Raw genomic sequence first — 24,066 nt, forward strand, 5'->3', positions numbered from 1 at the left:
CTAAAGTGAGTTTTGCAGCTTTTCTTAAGCATGGACTCTGGCAGAAAGAATATTCTTTCCCTCTTTTCTTTTTCCTTGTTTATGGGGAAGGGACACCTTTTGTGTGCTCAAAGATCACTGTCTAGTTTCTTTTGCAATAGCATTTTTATGTGTTCAGATCCTTCTGCTTCAGCTTTTTAGGAAAGGCATTTAAATATAAAATCTTCAAAATAAGGGCTTTTAGAAGAGTTTAGTTTTCAGGGTGTGGAAATGGATGGGAGTGGGAAGACAACAGGTAAAAGAATGTGTAAGGATTCGAAGTAGTACTTACACAAAATGGACAAAAAAGAATTTAAACTTTTATGCAGAACTTTAAACAGTCAGTTATTTGAAGTAATAATTGTTTTTCAGGCTCTGGCTTGCTTTCCTATTGGAAAAGCCAGGGTCAAAGTGCTGTGGTGAAGGACTAAGTTGATGAGTAAAAAGAAGGCTTATGATTAATGTAGTAATTTCCAAGAAAAGCAGAGTTAACCCTTGAAAATGATTTGTTTTAAGGAGATGTTAGCTGTTCAGACTAGTCAGACGATAGGGGGTAGCATTTCCTAATGCACATGGTTCCCTTGGCAGAGAGAGATTTCTGAGGATGATGGGGCACAGTTACTTCCTCCACTGCATGACTGTACTGATTGTAGTTTATGCTGTCCAGGAAGGACAACCTCCTGAAGAAGATAAATTCCTTAATTTCTGAGATGTGGGTTTGTAAATTATTTTTATTTAGACATGTTTTGGGTTTGGAGTCATTATTTTGTGTCAACTTCTCTATATTTAATATTACTTACTTGTGCATTGAATAGTGAAATTCTGTCTCCAGTTTAATCAGTATAAGACTCCAATACTCCCAACTTTGTCGTACATTTTTCCTGGCTTTGTACTGACATGATTTGTTTAAACTGCAAACTAATTCAGTGACTTGACCCCACTGAAAACTAAATAAACAAAACAGCTTTTATGTGGATCAGCTGCTTACTCCACCACTGTCCTGTGCCTGAAATGCTACTGAAAGTCCTAGTTCCTTCAAATATGGCCACTTTCCTGAAGAAAATCACAGCGTTTATTTTGAATAGATTGTGTAGTCCTAAAACAATAAAATAATGAAATTACAGGATTTTGAATATTTTATTTTATATTGCATTATTCTGCTGATGCTGTCTGTACACAATTGCAAGCACGGTGCTAAAATAAATTCAGATTAAATTGCTTTAATTAAAATGTTTCATCTTTTGAACACCATTTTTGCTTCTCCTTAAAAGATTTGTTGGTAAAGTCTAACCTAAATTGTGTTGCTAAAATGGAGCAACTGGTAATTTTGCTATCTCCAGACCTTCAATTGTAAAGGTATGTTCTGTTGTACCTTCACCATACTGAGCACTATATAAATTGCATCATTTTTAGATCACAGAGGTTTTTTCCTTCCAAGGTATTGCTTGCCAAGCCAAAGGCAAACATTATGTCCTTTTCTCTTGTTAATCCCAGACTTCAAAGTGTTGAGGATTCTTTCCAGTCTGTCAATTAAACACAGTTTTTCCATTGTGGAAAAAAAATGTAACAGGGCTGTTTCAAAAGCCTGTTGCCAGTAATGAGCTTTGGATTGGGTCCATGGAGAGGTAATCTGGATAGCTACCACCAGAAGTCATCTCTGGGAAGTTGCTGATTGTAGGCATGGCCTTTTTTCTTGAAGGGTGGTTCTGCCAAGAAGCAAAAATGGCTTGTTCCAAGTGATTCTTGGCACTACCCTGGACAATATTATTCCTGCCTGTTATGGTCAACATCCTACACTGATTGTGTTTCAGTAATTTTTTTTTTGTTATGAGGGAAAGGACAGTTCTTGTTATCATGTTTCTTTATTTCTAAACTTTGGTTTTGGTTAGTTTGGATTTTTAAGCTACATTTTTGATTATGTACTCCTTCAAGGTAACTGTGAAACATCCATTACATTTGGTAATACAGGGAGTGACCGTGGGAAGGAAGAAACAATGTATGGGAGTACTCAGGCAGAGTTGTTGCTTGCACTGAGATTGCAACCTGAACTTGAGATTTACAAGTGAAATATTAGAAAAATATTAAAAGTTTCAAAGAGCTGCTGGTGAGGGAAACGAGAGGTGAAAGGGGACAACAGGTAATGGACTTGTCATCCAAAGGGTGAAAAGTAATATAATGTTGATTTTAAGTGTAAACACTTCCTTGATGATGCAGTAAAATAAAGCTATAATTTCCCTTAATGCTTATACAGAAGTCAAGTTCTGTTTTATGCAGTAAATCTCGCTGTCACTGATTCTAAGTCAGTACAGGAGAATTTAAAAGTCTGTGACAAGCTATTCTACTTTGAAGACCTATACCAAAATTGAAAAAGAAACAAGTGTTTGCTTTGAATGAAGAAGAAGAAGAAAACCACATGATGTGGACTTCAATCATAATTGCCCTGAAATGAGAGATGGAGTTCTAGATCTGAGTTTTCTCTGTGCTCTGATTGAGATAAAAACATGTAAAAGCAACTGTCCTTCTGCAAAATGCAAACAGGTGTGGAACATCTGCAGTACAAATATTCATTCATATGCAAACAAAGTTTTTACAGCTTTAAAATACATTAGCTGAAGACCTGATCAAACACTTTGTTTGATTCAGGTTTTATTCAAAATCAGGTTCAGTTTTTAAAAATCTTTCTATGTAAACTGATTCTCATAAAAATCATGTTTAATTAAATAGAATGCAAAAGCTGAAGTTTCCATTACTTTTGTGAAGATTTTGGTTCTTGTCAGCTCTGGGTTCCATCCAAGACCTACTTAACTACAGTTAAGCTGTTGTTTCCTTGTTTTTGACCTTTGGTTTTAAGGATGTTAGCATGAATTAAATGAAAATATGCTTTTCTAGCAAACACTTTATAGAATAAGCAAACTTCAGCTGAGCAGTGCAGGCTATAACTACAAAATTGAGGTCTTGTTTATTTTAATTAGTGTAATATGATAGCTAAATTATACTTGATGTAACTCTTCAAAAAGGAGAAAAGGGTGAGGCTGTGTTGCATAAGTCTTATGTTTGCAATGCTGACTACTTTACAAGAAGATCAGTTAAGCAGTTTTGTTCCTGCTTAAGTTAGTAGGGGATTTTTGTTTGCTGCCTTGGTGCTGTTACTAAACTGTTAAAATAATACTGCAGAGAGCTGGGCTTTAATCCTGGTTTTGGATAGACTCTGCTTTCTCCATTAAGAAGATGACACTTCCTCTGTGCAGGCAGAACCCCATGTTGTTCATCAATTGCAGTAAAGCCTGCTTTCTGAAATGATGCCATCACAAGCTGGTTTGTCTCATTGTGTTCCAGCTTTTCCTGTGATTTACATTGCATTACCTGCTTGTTTTGCTGGGGGAGCAGGAAGGATGTTACAGACCTGATGCAGGGTTATTGTAGAGGCTGCTGAGAGCTCCTCCTTGTGCTTCTCTTGTGAAGCTGTGTCCTCCTGGGGGTGAGAAGAGGGCATACAGAATTTCTAGTGGTTTAGAGTGTGTGCTTGTAGGGCAGTCACAGTTTGTACAGGTGTACCTGGCCAGCTGAGGGAGTGAGATCTGCCCAGTTCTGGCACCATGGAAATTGGCTCCAAGCCATTCCCACCCAGCTTTGAGACCCTGGGTATATTTTTAGCTATGACCTTGTTTTGTTACTCAGTTTACAAGAAATACATTGGGTCTTGTCACCAACCAATGATTTCTGGGCTTTCTGACATTTGAAGGCTGCATTTCTCCAGTTGTTTCTGTATAGCCTAGAGCATCTGCTGGCTCAGGTGTTCTGAAAAAGTGCTGCTAAAATAACTCAGCTCTGATGGGCAAAGAATAGGTTGATGTTGACAAATGAAATAATTTCAGGATCTATGACATTTGTGTTCTGTAGCTTGGCTAGAAATAGATGGCTCTGTATAGCTATGAGCTTTGTAAATAGTTGAACTTGGTGCAACTTGCCTGACTTGCAAAGTTGTTGAAGGACATTGGGATGCCACCAGATTTTATGCTTAGTTCACAAAGTACAGATGAAATATGCACAGTGGTAATTTTTTTGCTTGTATGTGACCATACTCACAGCATAGATATTAATGAAGCTGCTAATTAATATCTTGCTGCTTGACTGTGCTCAATTTAATGTGAAATATTTAAAAGATGTGTAGATGTAGCACTTGGAGACATGGTTTAGTAGTGGAATTGGCAGTGTTAGGTTTATGGTTGGACTTGATGACATTAAAGGCCTTTCTAACCTAAATAATTCAATGATCCTAGGACTCTAATTGATTAAAAGCTACAATATGCTTTGTGCCTGCATGAAAGAGCAGATCAAATCTAAATTGAAATAGATCATGTTTTACTGCCTTGGGGTAATTGTGTGTAGCAGAAAGCTTTTAAATTAGAAGTGACAAACCTAGTGGTCTCCTTTGCCACTCAGAGCAGGTGTGTGTCACAGTGTGGAGATTTGCAAAAGCAGAAGTGACCAAATTCTGTTCTTCACTGAAGTCCTGACATTCCTGAGAAGTCCCACAGCTACTTGTGTCCATGGCTGGAAGCCTGTCATGTTGATTCCTGGGGACCCTGGCCCTTGGGACCCCAGGAAGGGGCTCTCCAGAGGGTATCCGTTACCTAAAAAGTCTTAGCAGGTAACCAGAGGGGCATGGTGGCTCTGTACCTTGAGAGACAAGCTCCACTGCTAAGAGAGATCTATTTTCTGATCCTTCCAGTGGCAAATCTTATTCCAACAGTGCCTTTTCACCTATACTTCATGTTTTTCCTCTCCTGCAGAGGTGGGGGAGTGTGTTAGGCCAAATGCTCTTTAGTGAGACTTTGCTGTCCTTTAGTTTGGAGATTTGGTTACAGCTATATAACTTGCCATGTCACATGGCTTAGACTAGGAGAGGAGCAGGACTGAAACTCAGAAAACAAAAGCAGTTTTGAAAATGACTGGTAAGATTTTTCTATGAATTGCTGAGCTTTTCCAAGAGGGGGAGAAAAAAGATCAGAAATTAGGAGTATTAAAGACAAATTGATGTCTGAACTGTCAGTTCAGGAAGCTCCAGAGATAAACTGAATGGAAGGTTTTCCCCTAAGGTCCCCATGAAATTTCTAAAGATAAATCTAAATGGAGAACAGCATGGATTTACATCTTTCTCTACAGGAACAGAATAATTATTTGCAGCCAGAAAGGAAACTCCAGGTTCTTGGCAGAAAGAGGTCTGGCACAGAGACTTGAACTGAGTTGATTTAAAGTCTTTCAGAGGCAAGTGTAAGGTTTTTATACATATAACAGAACAAATTTGTGCAAATGCAGAGGTGGGAGATGAAATATGTTGCTTCATACTTGAAAATACATGGATTTGGTTTGAGTATTTCTGCATGCTCAAATGTAGTATGCCAAATGCACTGTTTACAGTAAGCAAGGTAATTGCCTTTAAAGGAATATAATATATTCCCATTTCTGATTGCAGTATCCAACTTAAAAACAAGACTTATATTGAGTATTTTAACAAAAATGCCATTTCTATTTCACACTTCAATCTGAAATGACAGGAAAGGTAGATGATGTATCATCAAAACCCAGTTTGAGCAATCTAAAAAATATATGAGGATTTTAGGTGCACAAAAGTTCACAATGATTTCTTGATTGCTGTGGGAAGTAGTTCTGGGTTTTGGGTTGTTGGGTGGGGTTTTTATGTTTTGGTTTTGTGTTTGGATGTTTTATGTTTTTTCCTTTTTTAGTAGATCATACTGTCCTTTTGTTCTGTTTGATATTGCTGGAATCATTTAAAGCAGCATTAGGCTGGTTTTACTCCCTTCCTCTCTCTCTCTCTCTCTCTCTCTAGTCTGTATTTGTGCCTAGGGAAGCAGGAAGAGTAAGGATTTTGCTTCTGTCCATTTGAGTGAAGATTTCTGTGCTTTGCAGAGATTTTTAGTTAGGCCTTTGCAGGCTTTTGTGGGTGGGTTCTAAGCCAGCAATTAGTTCTGCAGTATGTGAGAGAGAGATTCACAGACTGTGTGCTCTGAGGCTGGTGCAGAGCAGGACCCAGCCAGGCAGCAGCAGTAGACTGGGCTCTGCTCCCTCAAAGCCTTCCCCTCTGATACCCCTGCTAAACTTGAAAGAAACTTCACAGGACTGTCCAGATTGATTTCTCTTCAGATGAACCAGAAAGATGAAATGCATATGGCTGTAGGGATAGTTCACATGGCTTAGCAATCTAGGGTTTTTTAGTTGTCTGCTCTTCTAAAGAGGATTTGAACTGAGACCTCAAAAGGTGAGCAGGGGAGAAGGCTTCACTTTTTCAAGCAGGAACATTGGCTTTTTTGTGGCCTGGCTCTGAGGACTTGCCTGTACATGGGCTTATTCTGAACAGCTCTCCAGGATGTCTCTGTGAGTAAAAGAGGGGCTTTGAAATACAGTTTCATATTTGTATCAGCTGCTGTACTTGAAATGCACTCTGCTTTAATACTAACCGACTTTAGGCAGAGACAAGTTCTTGACAGTTTGTTGAAAACCAAATCTTTTTCTGGAAATATTTTCTACTTTGAAAGAATTTTTGAGAAATGTGTTTGGATCCAGACTGGTTTGTGTGTGAACAGAGAGGGCAGACCTGCAGCACAGGCACTGGGACTCAAGTGGGATGTGGGAGAATCAGTTGATTCTCTACTTGATTCACTACTTGATTCAAAAATGAAAACAAGTCTTGAAATCAAATACAGTTCTTGTACACAATGAAGTCCTTTACATTCAGCCTTCTTCAGAGTATATTTTTCAAATTAAGTAGTCCTAATTTCTCATTTCTTTAATTATAGAAGGATCCAGTTACATTTGGGATACAATTTTTATGTGGGAAAGGAAGGCTGAGGAAAGAATCAACCAAGGGCTGGTCATGCACAAAGTAGAGAGGCATTTTTCAGAAGGCCAAAAGGCACAACTTGATCGTTGCCTGATGCTGACAGACCTGTGGAGATCAGCATTCAGCAGATGGGGCTATACCCTTCTGATATAGTGCCTTTAAACTTTGTCCTCCTCCAGAGCAGTATTTTGGAGGTAGCTCTGTAAGGTTCATCCAGTGCTGTGGTATAGGAAAGGAGCTGTCCATGTCTCTGCTGATGTGAAGGGACCAGAGGCAGGGTTGGGAGAACAGAGCAGAAAATAAGTTTAATAACATGGATCTATGTTTGGGGATTTTTTTGTCACTGGAGGCTGCAGGACTGACAGAGGCAGAGCCTGGCCCTGCTGTCTCTGGAATGTTGTAATAATAATAAACCAGTCTTCAGTGCTGCTACTGGTTTGGTAGGATGCAAATTTGCTACTCTCCCTCAGCACTGTTCTCTATTCAGCTGAAAATCATCTTTTTCCTTGGAATTGAAAGAAATGAAATTATTTCCTCAGTCATCTATGGGACCTATTGTCTCAAGGCACAGTCAGGTACAGCCAGCCATTGCCTCCTCTGCCACTGCCCAGCTGCCACACAACCTTCAGCAGCCAAGGGACTCATCCTTTGGCTCAGATACATGAGGTAACTGCCTTACACTGCCTCAAGGAGAAATGGGCAATAATTGGAAGTAATGATCTAGTAATAAAGGTCAAATTTTAATGAGCGGGGACATGGCCTAGCTTAATAACTCCTGTTTTCTGTTTCAGGACAAGAAAAGTTATTTGCTTCAAGGTGAATGCTGTACCCTGCTTTGTCTCCTTGCTCATTTAGGATTTAGGCAATAGATAGTTAAGGCAATCTGATTTTTTTTTTCCTCAGCTAGCTAGTCTGTGAATTATAGCAGTTTTGGCCTATTTTTGGAGAGTTTTGAGGCAGAGATGCTTACAACAGCTTGCAGAAAGGACAAGGCTTGCTTTTGTGAAATTCTCCTTAATGTGCCAGCATCTGTGTCACTCAGTGTGGCTGTTATTTAGTCCATAGTTTTCAGGAGCTTCTTTTTTGCCAGTATTCTCCCCGTTTCTGGAGGTAGGGAGGGGTAAGACCTTCCAGCCTGGTGAAAGCACAAAACTTGATTGTTTTCACATGAAGCTCCAGCTGCAAGCTGCTCAGCCAAGAGAAGCTAGCAATGGTCACCCCAAACACCTTGCTAGCTTTTTTCAATTTATTTTTGTCACCCCACAAGAAGTACCTTCTCTGTACCACTGCACTCTGGAAGAATTCTTTGAGGAAAGATAACAAAGGACAAGATGATAGCTTTATACCATCTGAATGGCTTTCAAAGAATGGTATGAGACTCCAAATAATTCCTTTGGTACAGGAAAGAGAAATGTTTTATTTGAGGAAAAGTAGAGGACAACTCTTAAGCCTGGAGCTTTCAGTGACAGTTTCTTTCCTATTTTCACCTTGCTGAAATTCAAGATATATATAGAAATTTTGATACGAAAATTTAATTGGACAATAAAGACAGAGTACTGGGGGTCTGTGGATGGCTTCACTTTTTATACTTCTTGCAAGAAAAGGTCAGGATTGTTAATTTATGTTAGAAGATGGCACAATGTGCTGACTTGTCTGTCAGTACTTCATCCATCTGCTTAGGCTTTCTGTCTGTAACCGAATTGAGCAGTGTGGTTGTGTGGATTTCTGCCTGCAGCACAGAGGGTTTCACTGGACAGAGACTATGCTATTTAAAGTCTGATCATCTTTATTGTTTGAATGGGGGCAGAGGGGGGAATACAGAAATGCAGCTCTGTGTGTGTGTCTCATGTCTGCTGGCACACAACTTTTGTGGCAGCCCTTGGGAAAGCACATTTGTCTCAGGCTTAGCGCCCTGGTCTTAGTGTGTCTTACAACACAAGTGCTGGTTTATTATTTTTTTATTGTAACTCATCATTGTGGTGAGGTTTTTGTCTATTTAGTTGGGTTTTGGGGGTGAGTGGTGATTTTTTTGGGTTTTTAAAATTTATTTCTGTAACAGGAAGCTTCACACTTTTGCTCAGGATTGAGCATTTCTGGTGAGTGCTGCACTTTAGGCCTTTACACCTGAGTGTGGACATAGAGAGAGAGTGGCCAGCTCTGCTTCAGCGGTGAGCTTCAAACACAAGTAAGTAATAGGGTGGTTAGAAATCAGAAGATTGACCTTGTGCTATGTTAAGGCAACTCTAGGACCAATTAAATGAGCATTCACCAGTCAAGAAAATCTGGAATTGCAAAATGCTTGCTTTATCAACCCAGACACAGCTTGCAGTAATTGCTGTAGGATATCTAAATTAAGCAATGAGGCTTCTGTGGTGGCAACTGCTATGAAAGACTTTGCAATGTACATCAGCTCCTGCAAGACCCAAATGCACTTTTACATTCAAGGGGGAGTTGTCAGCACTGAGATCCTCACAAACAATCCACTGAGGCCTTAAATCAGCAAAATACTTTTAAGCATATCCTTAAGCACTTTGTTGTTGATGAGGGGAGACATAAGCTCTTAATTATTTGTGCCGAACCAGGGAGATGGGAGGTTCTTTGAGTATCTTTTAAAACACTTAAACACTAGCTGTGCCCTGAAATGCAGAGCCTGGGATGCTGCTGCCTTTCCCTCTCTCAAGCTGCACTTGTCCTCTGTGAATATGCTCACTAACCTTCAAGTAACTTGCCCTGCATCTGATTCTTTGTGGGAATTTTGCCTATCCCAAGTGCTTATCAGTTTAGAGGAATAGGCATAATGCTGTATTCAGCTTTCACTGGAGCACTTTTGATAACTGTCCATTTTATTCAAATACTGCTGAGCATGGGGTTATTAAATAGTCTGAAAGACAAATGGAGGATGAAGCCAGGAGGAGAACTGACTTTGTCTTTTATGTGTTTGCATCTATATCATAACCAGCTATTGGTAGATACTCCATCCCTATCAGCACAGCTAGCATTTTGGAGTTCACCACAGGAGGCAGAAAAAGGGAGAAAAGAACTCCCCATCCCCTCCCCAAAGCAGCAGGCAATCACAGCTGTTCTCAAGGAGAAGGTTTGTGTCAGCAGATCTTATACAGCTATGCTCAAAAAGTTTGTGTCAGCAACCATAAAAGCTGGCCCATCAGCATTTCTGTTTTATTCCATACACAAAATGCATATTACTGAACAATTATGCCAAAGGCAGGGAATATTTCTTGATAGCACAACTTGGAAGTAGCATCTCCCTGTGGGAGCAGTCATGTCACGTGCCACAGAAGTCTGTGTGGGTTTAGATGTAAATCCTTGTTGTGGGTCCTTGCTGCAAGATTGTGTTGAGAGCCAGGTCATTTGGGGTTACATCTTGGCCAAGGCAGTCTTGGCTGGATCCAAAGTTCAGGGAAAGTGGTGAATTGCTTGTAGTTCTAAAAAGCATGTTCAAGTATGCTCCCCAAAAGCATATTCATTGTAAAGGAAGCTTAGTGATGTTTAGATTTTTGGCCTCCAAAGTCTTCAGAGAATACATAAAACACACAGTGATTTTGGTGTACAGTTCAATCTAGCTGGTGTAGAGTAGAAAGGAGAACTAGGGTAAATTTTGAATAAAAATTGATTTACTGCTTTAATATATGTTTATTGCTCTAGTTCAACCACCATTTAACTGTGTTTTGGTTGTTTCCATTAAGAAAGGTGTTTTAATTCCTATTTTGTCAAAAGCCACAGTTCAGAACATTTAGTTCAGAATTTTGGTGAATGAACAGAATTGGGTTTTAATTTCACTTTTTATTGAATGAGCCCTGCTTTTCTTTCCTGTGAATAGGCAACAACTTGCTGCACAGTCCTCATCTCTGCTTATGATAAACACAAGTTCTATAAGAAACAAACCAAAGAAACCTAAGCAAAACATCATGTTTAAAGTAGTTAAGGAAGTAGGAGAAGAGCAGCATAAAAATCCACAGACACTCACTGAGGATTTGATATCTGTCCATATACAGGAGCTTGACTAATTAATTGCATGAGTGTCCAAGTCTGATTTCTGATAATACCAACCACTTTGGACATGGGGACTCTGGTGCTCCAAATCAGTGTGGAAGTGGCTGTGATGCTGAGATCTGCCTTGTGTACTTGTTGGTTGTTACCTCCAGTCTGCTGCTGGAGGCAACTGCTGCCAGTCCTTCAGCCAGCACAGCAGATTTTATGGGACACCTATTTCTTTCAAGTTCCTTTGAGAGTATTTGTGATAGATCTGGATACCTGTGCAAGGCAATGAAGGAAATGCAAGTATTAGGTGTGCTCAGAAGTTTGCAACCAGGCCACTGGTCCCAGGTGATAATACCCAGCCAGGAGGAGGTGTTTGTGTGACACTGTAGGAACTTTAAAAATAAGAAACAAAATTGCAAACTCCAAAATGAAACAAAACAAAGAAAGCCCACCAAAAAAAAACCCCACCATCAACAGGAGCAGCACAGTCTGTTGCAAAGTCATCTGACCACGGCTGAAACCAGACTTTAAAGGACATCCTGTCTATGTAAGAGCTAGCATAAATTATAACAATACAATAACAAAGGATGCAAATAGAAGAAACGTTTTCATGGAGTTCCACTTCCTTTCCCTTTCCCTTTCCCTTTCCCTTTCCCTTTTCCTTTCCCTTTTCCTTTCCCTTTTCCTTCCTCTTTTCTCCTGAAATCAGGAGACTCTTAGAAAAGAGAGAAAAAATGAAGTCATTAAATATGCAGTATTTTCTGTTTTCTCCGTGGACCTTCTACTAATGTGGTATTCAGTCAAAACAAATAAATGAATACAACAGATTTTACTGTGTTGTGTTTATGAGAGAATAACCCAATTATCAATTTCTAGCCATAATGCAGGCACAATCTCAGAAAATGAAAACAAATGCCCTGAGGACTAATGGTGGGTGTTCCTATATAAGCTGAAGAATAATTCCAATATTGTGCCATCCTGTATGTATCTGCCCACCACTTATTGACTGAGTTGATAGTCCTGTCCAGTGATGATTTGTTCTCTCAAAACCTCCTCTGCAGTAGTACCTTAATGGCTCTGATGTGCAGGATGCCAGCTGCCTTCTGGCGTGTAGGTTCAGAGTTGGCACTGGCCAAGAACGTTTGTAGGCACCACACAGTGTCTCCATTACATCCCTCATCTGACTGCACACCTTTCTGCAGGTTATCTAGAAGCTAGGATGTCCTCTCTCCATTGATTAATGGTGTCCATGAAGTGGGTGAAGCTAGAGGAGAAAAGCTCTTGAGAATTTTTAATCTTGTAATCAACAATTCAAATAATTTTAGTGACTTGTGAAAAGATAAGGGGCACCAACTGTTTCTCTTTGAGAAACCTCTTACTGCCTAGGAGAGAGGAAAGGAAGGGGATCAAGCTGAATCACTTGAAAATCAGTCAGTTTGCTCTCTGTCCAGCCAACCTTATTGTCTTCAAAAATAGCTTTTCCTAATACATAACTTAATTTTTTTTTGCTTCAGCCCTTGACACTAGTGCAACAAATCCCAGTGAAAATATTTCTCTTCCTTTCAATCTTTTTTTTCCCCTGTGAATATTTATATAGTTATTTAGCTCTTTTCTTTAATTATTTTCCCTTTAGGCCAAATAAATTTAGTTCTTGTCATCTTAATTTCAAATTGTATTTTTAAATAACAAAGCAGTGTTAAATATAGTTTAAATCAGACAACATAATGCGTCCGAGATTTCACAATAATTTCAAAATTAGGCTTTAGAAGACAATAGTGTCCATTTTACTAAGACTAATAAAATGTTATTAATTAGTCCCTTGTCAGAAATTTTTGAACACTTGAAATAATAACAACTGTCTTTTTAAAGTAATTTACAGTGCATTACTGGCATATAAAAGCCTATTGTCAGACTTTATATGAATTCTCTATCCTATTTTAATACTAATTACAATGACTACTTGAGTGTTTCATTTTTAAACACTGAATTAATTTCTCTTTTGCTTGCTAAAACACTGTGAAATAGCTTGGAAATTTTTGTGACATTGACATTGGATTTCATAATGCCTGATGGAAGGTATTGCATGTTTTCTCACATCCTGCTCTGGCAACATTAATGCTATTCATTCTTTAGCAAGAATGGGGCTGGGAAGAAGTCCAGGCTTATCCATCTATTCCTGAGGGAACTGAAGGATCCAGGGATTATGGGATTCAAAGATTCTTAACTTCTAAAGCATTTGTTTGAATTGCTAGTAACTGAAAAGTTTAACATACTAAATATATTTACATACAATTTGTATACCAAATGGATGCAGAACTTGAAGGAATGCTAAGGAAGTTTGCTGACAATACAGACTTGGGAGGAACTGTTGACTTGGAGACAGAGAGGCCCTGCAGGGAAACCTTGACAAATTAGAGAAATGGGCAGTCAAACACCCATGTGAAGTTTCAACATCTGCTCTTGGGCTGGGGCAGTCCTGGATGTACCTTTGTGCTGGGGAACAAGCTGCTGGAGACCAGGGACAGGGACCTGGGGGCCCTGGTCAATGGCAAGTTGAACATGAGACACAGCAGTGCCCTGGGGCCAGGAGAGCCAACCCTGTCCTGGGGGCATCAGGCACAGCATCACCAGCTGGGCAAGGGAGGGGATTGTCCTGCTCTGCTCTGCACTGGGGCAGCCTCACCTCGAGTGCTGGGGGCAGCTCTGGGCACCACAATGTCAGAAAGACATGAAACTATTAGAGAGTGTCCAAGGAGGGCAACAAAGATGGGGAAGGGCCTTGAGGAGAAGCTGTGTGAGGAGCAGCTGAGGGCACTGGGTCTGTTCAGCCTGGAGGAGACTGAGGGGAGACCTCACTGCAGTTACAGCTTCCTTGTGAGGGGGAGAGGAGGGGCAGGCACTGATCTCTGCTCTGTGGTGACAGTGACAGGATCCAAGGGAATGGCCTGAAGCTGTGTCAGGGAGGTTTAGGTTGGATATCAGGAAAAGTTTCTTCTCCCAGAGGGTGGTTGGGCACTGAACAGGCTCCCCAGGGAAGTGGCCACAGCACCAGCCTGACAGAGTTCAAGTGTTTGGACAGTGCTCTCTGGCACAGGGTGTGACTCTTGGGAATAGATCTGTGCAGGGTGATCCTTGTGACTTGATGATCCTTGTGGAGCATCTTCCAACTCAGAATATTCTGTCACTCCATGAAATGGTATCCTGCAGTTTTTCAGTGGATATTCTCTCCTGAAAAAGTTATATAGAAATTAACAAAAATGTAACAACTGGAATTTGATAGAAATTAGCTCAATAATACATTGCTGCCTATTTGATTTGTTCACTATAACTTTTACGTACAATATTGCTAAGTCATGACATGGTGGTGTATATAGATCTTCTGTTCAGCTCAGATTTGTAGATACTCTGTTGAAATTAAAAGTGGAAGTGATGAGGATTAAAGGTTTATCAGTGCTTCCTCACTAAGATCTTGAGTATGTCTGGTTAAAATGTCTAAGTGTATTTTGAGGCAGATGCCTGCAACAAGACTAAGAAATATTCTGAAGATGGATCTTTTGAATGTTCTGACCAATAATTTGAGCTTTGCAAACTCATGCCTTTAACCTCAAGCACTGGATATTTTAAAGCAAGCTCATAATGAGTGATGGAAGTTTACTTTTTTCAGGTGACAGTTTAAACACATTGCCAATATACCTAGTTTAAATTTACTAAGCAAGTAAGCAATAAAATAAAGTCTACAGAGGTATATAAAACCAGGGTTACTTGGATTTACTGACAATAGATGCATGAGGAGTATTATTAAGAGGCAATTTATGCGGACTTTCTAATAACTCTCTGCTAAAATAGGTATTTCAGGCAGTTCTGTCAGCTTTATTCTTTTTAATTTTGGTCTAAAGATTTTTATCTGATGTGATTGTTTCCTTTGGGAATTATAAAATGCATAAATTTCTCAGGATGAGAGAGTTTCTGTGATTCATTTTGCTTGGGCTCTGTTGTTTGAGATAAAACTCCTTATCAGTGTCTGTAGTGTTGTTTTTTACTCTGATTTCTTCTCTTAAATATTCAGTGTGATTTAAAACTACTTATAGCATAGAAAAAGTTTCCTTTCTGTATGAATGCAGGAGGTCTCTGTATTGGTATGGATATAGGAAGCCTTATTCTTTTCATAGGTGGAAAGAAACAGGGTTTGAATTCCCATGATTTTGTTTGTATTACAACTAAGTTCAGCCTGTGATCATGCTGAAAGAAGCTAGAAACTAATTCTTCTGGGAAAACTTCCTGCCCTAAAACTAAATGTATATTGTTTTATCTAAATTTTCAAATGCAAGTGATTTAAGCCTCGTGTTTTTAAGTATTAAAACTGTATTCATCCTACCCATGACAAAGATGTGTCTTGCTTGTCCAGCACAAGCAAATACAGCCCCTGGTTAGCTTTTTGATTCTGGTTCAAAAAGGCACTGGTATCTCATGACTCCTGTGTCTCACTGAGCAGCCTGTGTAGATATAACTACACTTAAGACTGCCTCTAATGTCTAAAAAGACCTTATAGAAGAAAAAATTAGAAGACTAAATCTTACTCTTTCTTGGAAATGGATGGATGGATGGATGGATGGATGGATGGATGGATGGATGGATGGATGAAAGTTGATACAGATTCTGATTTAATTTCTTCTAAATTACTGTGACTTTCCAGTACTAGCCTACAGAAGCAACAAGAATATCTGGCTGGGTTCAGTTCAGATCCTCACACACATTTTTTTTCTACAGATCTTGCCTAACCTCCAGCTGCTGTTCCAGAAGATTCTGTTAAAGCCTGTGTCCTGCCTACCAGCCTTGTGTAGATGTTCTGGTTACAGTGGTGTCTGTTGTGGATCAAGCTGAATCAGTCTCCAGGGTCTATTGACTGTGTCTGCCTTGACTTCACAGGTAGCTCAGCTCTCAGGCAGACATGATTAGGAGTGCTAGCCAAGATTCCCTTGTGATGTCCTCCTGGTTCCTAGTTACTGTTCCAAAAAGACACTGGTCTCACAGAAGTCTCATCTCATCTAAAATCCTGTCTGGACTCCAGAGTGTCTCAGAAATATTAGACATGCTGGGGAAGGATGTTGAGATGCTTGAGTGTGTCCAGAGGAGGGCAGCTAGGTTGGTGAGGGGCTTGGAACACAAGCCCTGTGAGGAATGACTGAGGGAGCTGGGGGTGTTTAGCCTGGAGAAAAGGAGACTCAGGAGTGACCTTATTGCTCCCTACAGCTCCCTGAAAGGTGCCTGTAGCCAGCTGGGGGTTGGGAGTTCTCTTTCACCAGGCAGCAACTGACAGAACCAGAGGACACAGTCTCAAGCTGTGCTAAGGGAAATATAGGTTGGATATTAGGAAGAAGTTTTTTACAGGAAGCTCTGGAATGGTCTGCCCGGGGAGGTGGTGGAGTCACCGTCCCTGGATGTGTTTAAAAAAAGACTGGATGCGGTACTCAGTGCCATGGTTTAGTTGAGGTATTAGGGCATGGGTTGGACTTGATGATCTTTAAGGTCTCTTCCAACCTAGTCACTCTGTGAATTCTGTGAATTCTGTGGCACTGTTTCATCCAGAAGTTGGTGTCAGAGCAGAGGGCCTTGCTCTATCTGTTACCAAACAACCACAGATGTCCTGTTGTCCTTTGGAAGAGATGAACTGTCCTTTCATAGAGATGAACTAGTAGCAGCTGGTTCCATCATCAGGAGATTGCATGTAGTAAGGGATGGGATTGATTTCACCAAACTTTACAGATCAAACGCTTAGCTAGTCTACAGAAGGAGTCTAGACAACTAGCTTGGTAATATAAAAGGCTTTTGTGATGAGGAGATGCCTGAGCCGAGTGATATGGTGGTGCCTCATGATTATTCCTCGTGGCTGAAGAGCAAACCTGGGTGGCTAATTTGCACTGCAGCCACGGAGTGTTCACGTATGTGGTCTGCTAATGAAACCATGATCAGACTGCAGGTGTGCACTAAGGCACAGCTAGACAGAAGGACAGCCCAGGAACTCAAGTGTCCGGGGCTCTTTGTCTGTTGCTGTGTCGGGGACTGCCTTGGGACAGCAGGGGGAAAGGGGTGAAGCAGGCCCTGCTCCTGCCACTTAGGAGGAGACTCCCAGCAGGTAGCTAGGTAAGGTTTAAGGACATTTCCATTGGAGATATGATGGTAGCTAGCCAGGGCTGAGTGCCCGCCTGGGGAATCCACTGTATGAGTAGGGCTGCAGCCCACTAAACTATCCCCACCCTCTCTCTAGCACCCATTTATGAGCTTGATGACTATGTGAAGCCATTTTAAGTGAAATTCAATGTGGACTAGTTGCTTAAGCATTTACTCAGTTTCTTAGGGCGGGCCATGGCATATGCTAGGTTCCACGTTACTGCTTCTACACTGCAGAAGTATTTATGTACATTACCCTAAATAAGGAAACTTTCCTAGAATGGTTGCATTAAGGCTACAGTGTAGACATAGTTCTTTTCCAGAGAATTTCGTGTAGGTCTTGAGCAATCCTCAGAATCATCAGAGACAAATGAAGACACTTGAAAGCATTTCTTCCCTGTAGCAGGCAGAAGTTTGCCAGGGAAAGTCCTGTGGTGCTGACCCTAGGCTGACTAACCAAGTATGCGAGATTGTTGTCTATGAGTAGGTTTCTAATTTCATAGTTGTATGATGATTTAAAAGCTGACTCCTTTTTTGTTCTCTTTGTCATTCTGTCATCCTACTATAGATCTATATATATAGATATATATATATACCCACACATGCATAGCCACAGTTATATATGCAAACACACTGTAATAGGGAACGTGGGTGGCTGCTCTCATAGTTCTATTTGGAAAGCTAAAACTAGGCTTTTGATGTTAAAAATGGTGTACAGTGCCCAGAGCAGTGGTTCAGCTTTGCCTCCTGTCCCTGTTTGCTGGGTAACCATAGCTACTGCACTTTCCTTAGCAAGAACAGACTTGTGAGAGATTCCTTCTTGCAGAATTACTGATGTAATTACAAATACCAGCAGAAAGCTTCTGCAGTGGAAGTCCAGTTTCTTCTACTGCTTCAGCCTGTGTCCTGGCATACCTGCTCAAGCCATGAGCAAAACCTGCCCCTGGTTTGCTCAATCACATACATGTCACCCCTTTAACTGGCTTTGGTTAACAGGAGCAGCTGACACCACCTGTCCCTGCTCTAAAGAAAATAACCAGTAGTTCTGCTTCTGCTGAGTATGTTGATGTTTAGCCATAAATCCTAATAGATTGATTATCCTGAATTGTTTTCACCAGCTATTGGAGATGCAAGTGTTAAAAAAGTACAAGCCCCTTCATAAAAAGCATGCAAGGATTTCAGGTCTCCTGCAGACAAGGCAAGCCAGGGGGGAGAATAAATCATCACAGGCACTGTGGTACTGATGATTTGTATTCTTGTAGCAGCTATTCCTTAGTCCAGAACAGACACCAAATAAAAGGTATTCCCCTGCCCCAAATGATGGATAATCTTGGCACAACAGAAGGAAAATAGCAGATGGGTATAGATGCATCAGGGAATACAGTCAGTCTGGGTCAGGATAATGCCAACCTTAGCTTAGCAACTGTCTAACTTCAGTTGAATTTTTGAGGTTTTATGACTTTGGAAAATTTCAATACAGCGATACTATGTGAACACTGCATTGTGCTGTCATAAAGGAAAAAAAAAAGGACTGTTTTGTGACATTTGTAATATGTAAGGAAGGTTAGATTTCCTTTATTCTTTTAGTGATACCTGTTTGCAGTGTGGTTCTTGTGTTGTGCTCAGACACCTGAGCTCAGACAACTGAATCACAGCCCTCTTCCCTGCTAACACTGAAGATGTCTGATCAGAGCCTGCAAACATGGTGTACAACCTTCATTTGGGTAAATTCAAGTGCTGGTGTAAGAGTAGTAGCTGAAAAAATGGCTTAGTGTTGGAGGGATGCTCAGCCAAGATACATGCACTGGGGTCAAAGAACTCAACATGGAAGAAAGCTGATTTTCACTAGCTGGGCTGAGTGGGCAGAGATCCTGCACAGCACATTCTCAGTTAAACTCTTTAGGTTACCCTTTACCTGAACAGCTTGTCAGGGCAGTATGCTTGTTTGGAATGCCTCATCAGGTGTGCCACATCTAACTGAACACTGTCTTTGCACTTTGTACCCAGTGACTGAGCTTTGCAGGAAATAGATACAGCAGGAGCTACTCCTCAGGGGGAAGTGCTGTGGGCATTCCTGTGCCTGTGCTGGTGTCAGCCTGGGTGCAGGCTGGTGTCTGCCTCGGCAGCAGGCAAACCCACCTGCATCTGGAGACGGAGGGCTCAGCTCTACTGCCAGACTCTGTGCCCTCAGGGCAGCGCTCTGGTACTGATGTGCACTGCATGTGCTGCAGGGGAGTAGCCTTGCACAGGAGGGGTGATGGTAATTCACAGACCTCTGCCTGATGGCAGCCCAAGGTAACCCTTGGGGCTAGGAAATCCAAGTGATCCACCCCTGAGTCCTGCACCATCTGCTGGCAGCCCACCAAAGTGAAGGCACACGGCTTTCTCAGCATTACCCATCTCATCTACCCTCCCATGCTCTTCATGTTCAATTTTCACATCACTTGGTTGCATTTTGTATTAGTTCTGAGCAGTTTTGCAGGTGAGCAGTGCTGTTGTACTGCCATATGCTATGTGACTGGCAGCAGTGCCTACATGAGCTGAGATCCCAAGTGTATCACTCAAGGTAAGGCAAGCAGCTTGCCATGGCTTTGTACAGGCACATGGAACAATAAGTCCTTGATTGAAACCTCTGGATGCTAGTTTATTGCAAGCAATGACTGGTTCATTTACAAGGAGAATGGGAGTGATGCTGCTGTTATGAAAAGTGCTGTTACATAGGGAAGGATGTAATTTTTGTTCACAGCTGAACCTGTGTGATTTTTCTAAATTGTTGCATCACTTAATTTTTTTATCTGTTTCCACCCTTGGGTAGAATAAATGCTTTCAGTAAAAAAAAATCTTGGTTATTTTAATGTATACTGTCTTTTCAAATGAATAGGAAGGGTTAGAGAATGAAGAAGCAGTATTAATTTAGTATGTGTAGCCTTATTATAACACATTACCACAGAGGACTAGAACTGTCTCTATTACCATGCAGAGAGAATACAAGAGTATTAATGTCTGATTATAGTTGAGAAAAGTAGGAATACTTTGGAACAAAAATCGCAAAGTTTGATTTTAAATTTTAGGTTTTCAAGAACATCAGTCATTACAAAATGTATCGCGTTGTGCCCCTTTAGTCTTGTACAGAGTATGCAAAAATCAAATTTTTATAGTTCCATGTAGAATGTTGCATGTAGCCTTTCTGGTGTTTTTATGCCATTTCACAAAATCAGTGCAACAAAGTTTCAATTTTATAAAGTTGGAGTTGTTCTACAATTTTTTCCTTGATACACCTCTTTACAGAGCAACCACTAATGAGATAGTCTTTTTCCAATATGCTTCAGAAAGGCTGTGTTGTTCTTTGGGATTTTTTTGGTTGGGTTTGCCTGTCTTGCTGGGTTTTGGAGGTTTTTTAAGTAAAAGATATTTTGATCCTTTAGTAGCAGCTTTGCTAGAATTTAACTCAGAGTAGCCTACTCAGGAAACTCCATTTTAACACATACTTGGATTAAACTGTGAAGGATTGAAAGAGTTTACTTATCTTTAAAAAGAACCCCACACCAATGTAACTATGGAAACACACCAAATCAATTTTTAAAAATCAGAATTCTTAGAATGATTTCAGTTGGAAAAGGCCTCTAAAATTATCAAATCCAGCCATTAATCCAGCCCTGCCAAGTCCACCACTAAACTGTGTCCCTCAATGCCACAACTGCACCTCCAGGGGTGGTGACTCAGCCACTCCCTTGGTCAGCCTGTTTTAGTGCCAAAACAAAGATGCTAAAAGAACTAAGTATGCTAAACATGAATTTTTTCCTCCTGAGAATAAAAGTGTCTATTTGTTAACAGGAAGGATAAAGGGTTTTGTAACTTCCCCAAATAGATTACATGAGAAAGACATTAAAGGTGATGAAGCAATGAAGGCACTCCCAGATGTCACACAAAGCAATTCTTGTAATGATCACTTGGAGCAGTAGCTGGGATGGAGTTAATTCTTAGCACTTCTCATGGCACCCTGTTTCAGATTTGTGGCTAAGGCTGTGCTGGTGACACTTCAGTGGGTCATTGATTAGCAGTGCTTGCCCAGCCTGAAGGTTTTCTTTTTCCCACTCTGTCCACCAGTGAGGAGGTGGGGGGACACAGCCAGGACAGCTGACACAAATTGGCCAAAGGGATGTTCCACACCATAAAGCACCTTGCTTAGTAACAAAAAGTGGGTAGAGAAAGAAGAAAGGACAGGGGGTGGCTTCCTAGGTGGCCAGTGCTCAGAGACTGAATGGGCATCAGTCTACCTATGGCAGGTTGTGACAGACTAACTTCCTTTGGTTGATGTGAGCTTTTATTCCTTTACCTTTTAAACAATCTGTATCTCAGCCCATGAGTTGTCTCAATTTTGTTCTTCCTGTTTTCTCTCTCTGCCCTTCTGCAGTGGTGGAGTGAGCAAGCAGCTATGTGGGTGCTTGGCTGTTGGCCAGGGTCAGCCCACCACAGTCTTTTTTGGCACCTGATTCGGAGCTTCAGGAGTTTAAAATGACAGATTTGATCAGAGTGTGCTAGACTGAGCTTACAGCTGTTACAGATATTTAGCTGTTACTTGGCAGGCTAGTACTTGCTCTTCCTAGCTCTGATGATGGCATATTTGCTCCCTTACCTGCTCCATTATTTTCTCCCTTTCTTGCTGTACATTGAATTCCAGGGCAAGTCATTACCTCCTTTCTACTTTTGCTGCTTTCTGTGTTGTCATTTTGTTTTTCCTTGCCTGGGAAACCTACGATAAAAGCATTGTCCTGAGGCCAAGCCTGGTGTTTGCCCTTGCATCACTGCCTCCCAGTGTCTGGAGAACCCTGATGTGAACCAGCAGCAGTTCTTGCTCTCCTCAGCTGCTTTTTGGGGAGAGTGAAGCACCTTCTATGTGGTAGATATTTCCAGCCTTATTGCAATGACCACTCAGTTCCTCGAACGTCCCTACTGAACCAGATGTGGGCTGTGAACCTGATTTTGTTTTCTCAGCAGCCAGATGTTTGGGGATGTGACACTGGTCTGCCCTGAGGCAGCCAATCCCTGGGTGGCCACAGCAGCTACACCTTGAACATCAGTAGCAGTGCAAGAGGTCATGCTGGAACACCTGAAATGTGCCCACGGATAAGCCCACAACAGAGCAGCTACTCCCCTGGAGGGCCTGCAGCCATGGCTAAAGCTGTGTTGGGCAAGGTTTCTTCTAAAGGACAGTGACCATGGATAAGTCTGTGCCATGGTGGGTATAACCCTGAAGAGGCTGTGGCTTATGGATAAGGCTCCATTTGGAGCAGGTGCAACCTTCAGGCTGTGGATAAGGCAGCTAGGTCAGTAGTGCTGGAAACAGTCTTGGTGCTTTGTTTTGCAGTTTGCCTTGTTCTTTTGCAGCCATTAAAAGCTAACTGGTAAGTAATCAAATTGTGGTTAGTTTAGTACAGTTTATGCTTGAATGAAGCCATGAAGCTACTGCTGTAAACAAAAGCCCAATTTGTAATTTGAATTTCCTGGACATGCCTGATAGATAGAGGTAATCAAGAGGTATTTTATATCCTCAGTTAATTCACTATCTTATTCCTTGTGCCATACTTGTTTCTGCCTTTGTTTAATGGATTTTTCCTTTGTTAAAATACTGAATTTTGGAAGACTAGTTCACTGTCCATGTCCATTTGGTGGTTATTTGTTTCATTCACTTTTGAGTACAGTAAATCAGCTGTCATATTTCTAAATTCCTCCAATGGTTAATGGAGCAATGGACTCTTCCAGAATCCTCTTCACTTTGGGATGCATTAGCAAATAGTGCAAGCCAGTGGCAGACCTAAAGAGCAAAACAGTGCTGAGAATCTGACACCCATACTACTAAACTTAGTGATTTATTTTTCTTCAGAATAGTCCTAATCTGGTCCCATGGGCAGAATGCCCATTGCACTGATCTCCATCTTCCAGTTTATTTGATCTAAAGCAAATAAAGTTTATGTTCTGTGAGACTGTGTGAATGAGTAGTATGAACCAAAGCCCAGGATGGAGGATGAATTGGGAACGTATCTTTATAAGCTCTGCTCTCTTCTGACCCAGGCTAAAACACTAATATAGATGCAGCCTCAAAGCACTGACGTCAGGTTACAGTTCTGAATTTCTTGCTGTAGCAGTCTCCCCCTTTCTTCATTCCCCATTGAGCAAATCTGTGGAGACTCAGTAGCTACTTCATTGCAGAAAAGTTGGGTGCTGAGAGTTATGCTGTGATTTCCATGTGGCACCACTGCAGTGTGGACCTTCCCTCCTGGCAGGACTGAGCTTTTCAAGAGTCTTTTAAGGCAGCCAGTTTGTCAGTCACCATCAGATGGCCAAGCTGAATAAGCTCATGTAAATTAAAATGTTTCTAGGTGTGCTGAAGATTAGTCACTTTTTGGGTGACTTCAGATATCTTCAGTGTTTGTGTCTTCTGCAGGTAAGTCAGTTGTGCTCTCTTTATAAAGTAGACAAAGAAAGAGGTACTTCATCAGACCTAGTTTAAATGGCTACTTAAGGATTAAATGCTTTGGTACCTAAAAGTTTCACTTTTTTGCCCCTGACTGTAAGGGTACTCTGAGAAACCATTTAGACACACCCAAAGCTGCATGAGAAACCCACTTCCCCTTTCTATATTTGAGTCAGATTTCAAAGATATACTTGAGGGTTGATTTGTGTTTGGTTCTTTTTGTTGTTGTTTTTGGTGGGTTTTATTGTGTTGTTTTGGGGGTTTTTTGTCAGCTTGAATCACTTTTCTCATTTTCTGTGATTTTCATATCCCCTGAGCTAATGATGACTACTTTCACATGTTTTATTCAGTTCCTGGTGGTTTTTACCTCACCCAAAATTGTCTCACAAGCATATCAAATGTCACTAGTTCTCACCCCTATGGTCAGATCTCCAATCTCATTTAATCTCAGGACTGCATACAGAAATACTGACGCTGGGACAAAGTTTAATTTATCTCTTGGTGGATGGTTGACAGCATTGACAGCCTGCAGCATATTACCATA

The 24,066-nt window shown here is 41.0% G+C and overlaps 1 long non-coding RNA gene across 1 annotated transcript in view; it reads right to left on the bottom strand.

The window, feature by feature from the left end:
* Positions 1-11,538: 11,538 nt before the first annotated feature.
* Positions 11,539-24,066, bottom strand: part of LOC139598603 (uncharacterized) — a 163,625-nt gene continuing 151,097 nt past the window's right edge. Inside the window, exon 4 of the long non-coding RNA XR_011681956.1 lies at positions 11,539-14,107. This is a non-coding gene — a long non-coding RNA (uncharacterized lncRNA). The remainder of the gene's footprint in view (positions 14,108-24,066) is intronic.

This window comes from Agelaius tricolor, unplaced genomic scaffold (genome assembly GCF_023055355.1).
Source record: "Agelaius tricolor isolate 1412-34295 unplaced genomic scaffold, bAgeTri1.0.p SCAF_1, whole genome shotgun sequence".
Lineage (NCBI taxonomy): Eukaryota > Metazoa > Chordata > Aves > Passeriformes > Icteridae > Agelaius > Agelaius tricolor.